The 7,332-nt window shown below is 35.2% G+C and overlaps 1 non-coding gene across 1 annotated transcript; it reads right to left on the bottom strand.

Moving 5' to 3' along the window:
• Positions 1–269: 269 nt before the first annotated feature.
• LOC124097531 (U6 spliceosomal RNA) lies at positions 270–376 on the bottom strand. The gene has a single exon (XR_006853268.1). It is a non-coding gene; the product is annotated as a U6 spliceosomal RNA (small nuclear RNA).
• Positions 377–7,332: the final 6,956 nt, after the last annotated feature.

Genomic DNA, 7,332 nt, shown 5'->3' on the forward strand with positions numbered 1-7,332 from the left:
TGAAGTATGCCTTGAATCAGTATAATGCTTTTGATAGCAAGGCCATTTTGATCATATTAATTCTGCCTATCTAAGAATAAGTGTGAGGTTTTTTTCATCTTCACTTTCTTTCTTTGGTATTCTATAGTTTTTTTTTTTCAACCCCACCGTTTTAATAAAATGAAATACAAGTACAAAATACTGTGCAAGAATGCTTTTTACTATGTGGAGATGGAATAATATATTTGTGTTTTTTTCCAGAATCAGTATCATCCAGTACTTTCCACTGTAAAAATATGGAACATTTCGTGAATTTGTGTGTCATCTTTGTGCAGGAGCAATGCTGATTTTCTCTGTATTGTTCCAATTTTAGTATATGTGCTGTCAAAGTGAGCACAATATAGTTTCTATTATAGATGTCTTTCTCCTCCTTGTTTTAATTCCCAAGTATTTTATTTTATGTTTTAATGTTATCATGAATAAGGTATATATATTTTTATTTCTTTCTCAGCAGAATAACTATGGAAGTATAGATAAGCTGCTGGTTTATGAAGGTTGATCTTACATCTTACAACGTTGCTCAATTTCTTTATTGCTTTAGAGGTTTGATAGAGTTTTTTAGGTCTTTTAGACATAGGATCATGTCATTAGCAAACAGAGATATCTTGGCTTCTTTTTTTCCTATTTGTATCTTTTTAATTTCTTAACTTACCTGATTGCCCTGGCTGGAGTTTAAAAAAAAAAAAAAAAACTCTATTGAATATTAATGTTGAAAGTGGGCATCTTTGTCTTGTTTCTGAGTTAAGAAAAAATGCTTTCAGGTTTTCTCTAGTCAATATCATATTGGATATGATTTTTGTCATATATACACTTTATAATGTTGAGGTTAATTCCTATTTTATCCAGCATTTTTAACATGAATAGGTGCTGGATTATATCAAAGTCCTTTGCCAAATCTATTGAGATGATTGTATGACTCTTGTCCTTAATTCTATTTATGTGGTTAATTACATTTATCAATTTCTGTATGTTGAATAGACCTTTCATCCCTGGGATAAAACTCACCTGATTATGGTGTACTATCTTCTTGAAGGGTTTGAATTTCTTTGGTAATATTTTATTAAGGATGATTGCATCTAGGTTCATCTGGGTCATTAGTCTGTAGTTTTCTTCCCTTGATATACCTTTGTTTGCTTTTGGAATCAGGGTATTTCTGGGTTCTTAGAATGTATTGAGGAGTATACCCTCCATTTCTATTTCATGTAATAATTTGAGGAAGTCTAGTATTAGTTCTTCTTTAAATGCCTGATAGAACTCAGCTGAGAATCTGTCTGGTCCTGGGTTTTTCTTTGTTTGAAGGTTTTTAATTGCTACTTGAATCTCATTGCTTGATATTGGTTTGTTTATTTTTATTTATTTTTTTACACCTTCCTGGTTCAATTTGGGCACATCATGTGTGTATAAAAATTTGTCAATGCCTTCTCAATTTTCCAGTTTACTCCAGGTAGAGTATGAATAGTCATAATAGTTTCTAATAATCTTCTGAATTTCAGAAGTTATTATGCTGATATCTCCATTTCAATATCTAATTTTCTTGATTGCAGTCTTCTTGCTTTTTCTTTGGCTAGTATGGCCAAGGACTTGCCAATCTTGTTTATCTTTTTAAAGAAACTTCTCTTTATTGCATTTATTCTTTGTATATTTTTCTGTTTTAATTGTTATCAATTATATTGATTCTGGCTTTGATTTTATTTCTTGTCTTCTATTTTTGAATTAGTTTGTTCTTTCTGTTCTGAGATCATGGTGTATAACATTAGATTATCTATTTGGGATCTTTCTCTCTCTCTCTTTTTTTAAATTTTAATACAGGCACTCAATCCTACAAATATACCTCTTACATCTACCTTCATACTGTCCCAGAAAATTAAATATGCATATCTCTGTTCTCATTTGTTTCTAAGAATTTCTTGATTTCTTCTATCATACATTCCTTATTTTAAAGAATGTTTTCAATATCCATGTACTTATATGTTTTCTATAATTTTTCTTGATGTTGATTTCTAATTCCATTTCATCATTATCTTATAAGACACATGAAATTATGTCAATTATTTCTTTGTATTTGCTAAGACTTACATCACAACCTAGAATAGGATCTGTTTGGAAAAAAAGTTCTATGAATTTCTGAGAAGAAGAATAATTTAGTTGCTTTTGATGAAATGTTTTGTAGATATCTATTGGATCTATTTTTGATTTATATTATTATTTAGGTTATAAATATATTTTTGGACTTATTCCTGGATGACCTTTCTACTGGTGGGAAGGATGTGTTGAAGTCACCCAGTATTGTATTGGGGTCCACCATGGTTTTAACATCAAAAAGTAATATTTTTTAAGTAATTAACTGCACTGACATTTGGGCATAAATATTTACTATCACATGCCTTTCTTTTGAATTATTCCATTTATCCATATTTAGTAACTTTCTTTGGCTCTTCTGATTAATTACTGCATACTTCCACTTTGTAAGATATAGGAATAACTACTATTGCTTTTTTAAAAAAAATGTTGTTTACATAGAATGCATCTTTTTACTTTCAGCCTGTGGATGTCTGTGTCTGAGTCTTTTTCAAAAAGCATATAGCTGGATGTTGTTTTTTAACCCATTATTCCAATGAATTCTGTCTTTCTTTTTCTGGGGATGGTGTTTTAGTCAGCTTTTCAGCTGCTATGACTAAAGGAGCTGACCAGAAAAAGTAGAGGAGGAAAAGTTTATTTGAAGTCTCACAGTTTCAGAGGTCTTAGTCCATAGAAGGCTGGCTCCATTTCTTGAGGCTTGAGATGAGGCCGAACATCATGGCAGAGTGCGTGGCAGAGGGAAGCAGCTCATATTATGTGATCAAGAAGCAGAGGGAAAGACTCCACTTTCCAGACACAAGATATATACCCTGGAGTCATATCTCAAATTAACCACTTCCTGCAGGCATACCCCACAGGCCTCCAGTTACCACTCAGTTAATCCCCTCAGGGATTAATTCACCAATTGGCCTAAGACTCTCATAATCTTATCATCTCTCCTCAAACCTTGTTGCATTGTTTCACACATGAGCTTTGAGGGAGACCTCGTATCCAAACCAGAAGTCTGGTAGAAATTGAGCCCAGGGACATTTTATCACTGAGCTACATCCCCAGGTCTTTTTACTTTTTAAATTTTGATTCAGGGTCTACTTCATTGCTGAGGGTCTCATTGAATTGTTGTGGCTGGATTTGAATTTGCTATCCTTTTGTCTCAGCCTCCTGTGTTGCTGGGATTACAGGCATGTGCCACTCACTTGGCCTCCCAATCTGTCTTTTAATTGGGGGAGTTGAGACTATTTGCATTCAATGTTATTATGAACAAATGTTTGTTATTTACTACCATTTCTATTTGTTTGCTATATTTAATTAGGTATTAATTATTTAGTTGTTATTGATATTCTAGGAAGCCTCATTCATTTGGGTTTTTTTCCCTCCCTTTTATGTAGTATACCTTTAAGTATTATTATTATTATTATTATTATTATTATTATTATTATTCAGAGTGCTGGTTCAGTGGTCAATTAGTCATGAATTCTGTTAATTTCTACTTATGAAAGATTTTGGTTTTAACTTTAATTCTTAAGGATAGATTTTTCTGGGCTTGGCTACCTTGTTTGACAACTGTTATCATTCAGTGTGTGGAATATATTATTCCAAGCCCTCCTGGCTTTTAGCATCTAACCTTAGAAATCAGTAGAAATTCTATTTAGTTTACTTCTTAATGTGACCTGCTATTTGTCTCTTCTGCCTTTCATAATTGTATCCTTAGTCTGGTATATTAGGCATTTTAATTGTAATGTATCTTGTAGAGGATGTTTTGGATCTTGCCTAAATCTATTGAGATGATTGTATGCACTGTGCATTTTTCTTTCTGTTACATTTCTAAGGTTTAGAAAATTTTATGATATTATTTCACTGTAAAGATTGTGCATTCCTTTAGTTAGAAATTTGATACCTTCTTCTATATCAATGGTTCTTTTATTTGGTCTCTAAATACTACCCCAGATTTCTTGAGTATTCTGGTTATGGACTCTTAACATTTTTTCTTTATTGTCTATTTTTAAGATTACATATTCAGTCTTTGAGGTCTATGTTTTCTAATGTATTGATGGTATTTCAACTGAATTTTTAATTTGATTTATTGAGTTTTTCATTTCCAAGGTTTTTATTTGATTTCTTTTCAGAATGTGTTTGCACTGAAATTATCTTTCACTTCCTGTATTTTATCTCTTAGCTCATTTCTTACATCTTCTTTAGTTCATTGAGCATTTTAACTATGAACTTTCTCAATTTTTTATCTGACATTTCCTACACTGTGGAATAAATGGAATTAACTGTTGCAGGGTTGTAGATTGTTTAGGGTGGTTTGTTCCTTTGCCTTTTAATATTTTTCTTTTGTATGTCTACCCATCTGCTGGGATGATTTTCTCTTCTACTTTATGTAAGGGACTATTTTTTTATCTTCTTTTTCTCAAGTGCCCCAGACTAGGTCAATATCCAAATATTGGTACTTGAACTCAATGTGTATTCCTTATTATGCCCAGCTTTGGCATCACTTTTAACAGAAGGTACTAAAACTTTATTAACTGCAATTGTTTAAAAGCAAAGTCATGTTCTAATAAACAGTAGGGAAAAAACTTACTGAAAATGTTCTCCACAGTTCTTCTAATCTGTCATAAAATTGTAGTACAGTTCTTGAATAGGTTGAGAAACTAGTTATTAAAGGTAATAAAATTACTATTACATTATATAGGTAAAAAAGGGATGCACAGAAAATGGGAAGGGAAAAGAGAAAAGACAGTAAAAAATAACAAACTAAGACAAAAGGAGGAAAGTGTAGGGGTTGGATGAGGCAGAAGCAGATAATGCAAGAGGTGGAAAGAAATGACTGAGAAATACATATAAATTTGCTATAGGGAAACAAAAAAGAATGATTCTAGTTACTTTAAACTAGTAGAAAAAATATAATCAGGTGAGTTCAGTGGTATGATACTGAATAATAAGGGAATACTTATCAATTCTATATGAAAAGAAATGCCTACAAGATCAAAGCTGATTTTAAAACTATTTATGATAATCCATGTTGAGGTAGAGACTTTTTCCCACATTTTTATTGGTGCATTATAGTTGTACATATTGATGGGATTTGCTGTTACATATTTGTATATGCACACATATAACAATTTAATTTCACAACTATCACTCCCCAACACATTTCCCCTTCTTCTCCAAACAGTGTGGAGATTTCTTATTGAATCTTCTGATTTGGATTTCTTCAGGATTTGGGACATTTGTAATATGTCCACTGATTTTTGGTCTCACCTTTAAGCTTCCCTTGGTGTGGAGGTAGTGATCACATCCGCTCAACTCTGATAGAATGCTAGGAGGTCCTCTCTGATCTTCCTTGTGTCCAGGTACTGACGAGCTCCATATGTCTAGTGCTGTCAAATCCAGTGTGAGGCCCACTTCCCCATATTTATTTCAGAGTGTGGGTTGTCTAATATAAAAAGTTTTTTTTTGTTTGTTTGTTTTTTGATGTAGTTCTGGGTTGCCCATGGTGGGATGAGTTTGGGGATGCCACGCTCTGGAGTGCACACGTCAAAGTCAGTGGGCCTGTATCTGGGCACATTGGGTGGTGGCTGGTGCCAGTGGGATGCTCCTCTCAAACCTCCTTGTGGACTGTACTGTTGATGTGCATGCATGAAGTTTTCTGCTGGCTGCTTCAAGTTATCTTCAGGAATTGCCTTCCGTAGGTCTGTTGTCTAAACAAGAATGAAATTCAATAGAAACTCCAGGATTCATAGATGAAGACTCTTCTAGTGGTGATGTGGCACAGGAGCTACATTCCTGGTTACTTTGCTTTTCTTGACAGCTGGTATTTGTTAGCCAATCCAGAGGCTTGGGTCTGCATGCTTGGATGGTGCTGCATCTGTAGGTTCTTTCTGTTAGGTTCAGGGATACAGGGTGCAAGGTGCATGCATAGGAGCTATTGCTGATTACTATGGGAGAGTCCATTCTCCTTCATAGTGGCTTCTTTTGTAGTCGTTGCTATCTGCAGCTAAGGGGCCTGTGAAGGCAGGCTCTCCATAGGTGATTTGTAGTATATATATATACAACTCTGGCTGTTGTAGATTATCAGAGTATGATCCTCATGATTGGGCTAAAGTGTCAGTTTGACTGTCTTTGTCTGAATTCCTACTCCTGAAAGTCATGAACATCTGTTTCCCTCTGCTCAGGGTTGTTTATGGTGGTGCTGCATAAGCACTTGGTGTCTGCAATTGTAAGACCTGCAAGTGTAGCCTCCATGTGGGCAGTCTGACAAGCCTCCACCATGGTTGGTGCAGATCACTGGGGTTTTACCCATTAATGTGATGGTGGTAGGATTTTAGTTGGCTTGTATTCCCCTAAGCTCCTACACAGGCTGGGGGGAATGCTGGGTTGGGTAGCACACCCTGGAGTGATTAGCTCTCAGGTCATCTCCCCTTGGCTCCCTTTGTTCAGTGTGAAGGGGACAGAGTTTCCCTACCCTTCAGCTAGCAGCAATCTCTCTATGAGTTCCTTCTAGCCAACTTACTGAGACAACCCATTTAAAAGGTATTTCCTCTGGTTTCATTTGTTACTATCTGCAGGTGGGGAGAAGCTGTACTGATTTAACTTCTAGGGAGGGTGGGTAGCTATGGACTGTACACAAGGGCTCCTCTGCCTGGAACATATTTTAGGTTAGACCCATAATTTAGGTTAGACTGTGTGATCTCCTACACTGTCTTTGCTCTTCCTATACTGCTTTAACTTGTCCTGCTTTTCTTTCCAATTCTTGTTAGGGAAGCAAGCTCATGGGCTATTCCTCTTCCTCTTTCTCTCTGTTACCTTGACCCTGATCCCATCCTGGTCAGAGTTCAGGGCCAAGGAATTCTGTCCTTTTTATTTTCTGCTCAGGTAACCAAATTCCAAGTTTCAAGCTGTCCGACTTTGAGTTTCAGAGTGTTTACTCTCTCGCTAATGCCTCTGGTCAGCTGTTCTTTTACTTTCTTGTTTCTGGGCTGTGGAGGAGTTGAGAGTTGCTGCCTCCATCTGTTCTACCATCTCAAGAGGTTTTCAAATACAGCTTGAGCATCCCTAACCCAGAAATATGAAATTTGAAATGCTGCAAACTCGGAAGATTTTTGAGTGTTGACAAGAGACCACAGGTGGAGAATTCCACACCATGAAACTTTTTTTTCATTTGTGAAATTATTAACAAAGTTTAAAGTTTCCTTCAGGTTCTATATAAATGTT

This window comes from Marmota monax, unplaced genomic scaffold (genome assembly GCF_021218885.2).
Source record: "Marmota monax isolate L192 unplaced genomic scaffold, Marmota_monax_Labrador192_F-V1.1 WCK01_AAM20220418_F8-fsc00020, whole genome shotgun sequence".
In the NCBI taxonomy this organism is placed as follows: domain Eukaryota; kingdom Metazoa; phylum Chordata; class Mammalia; order Rodentia; family Sciuridae; genus Marmota; species Marmota monax.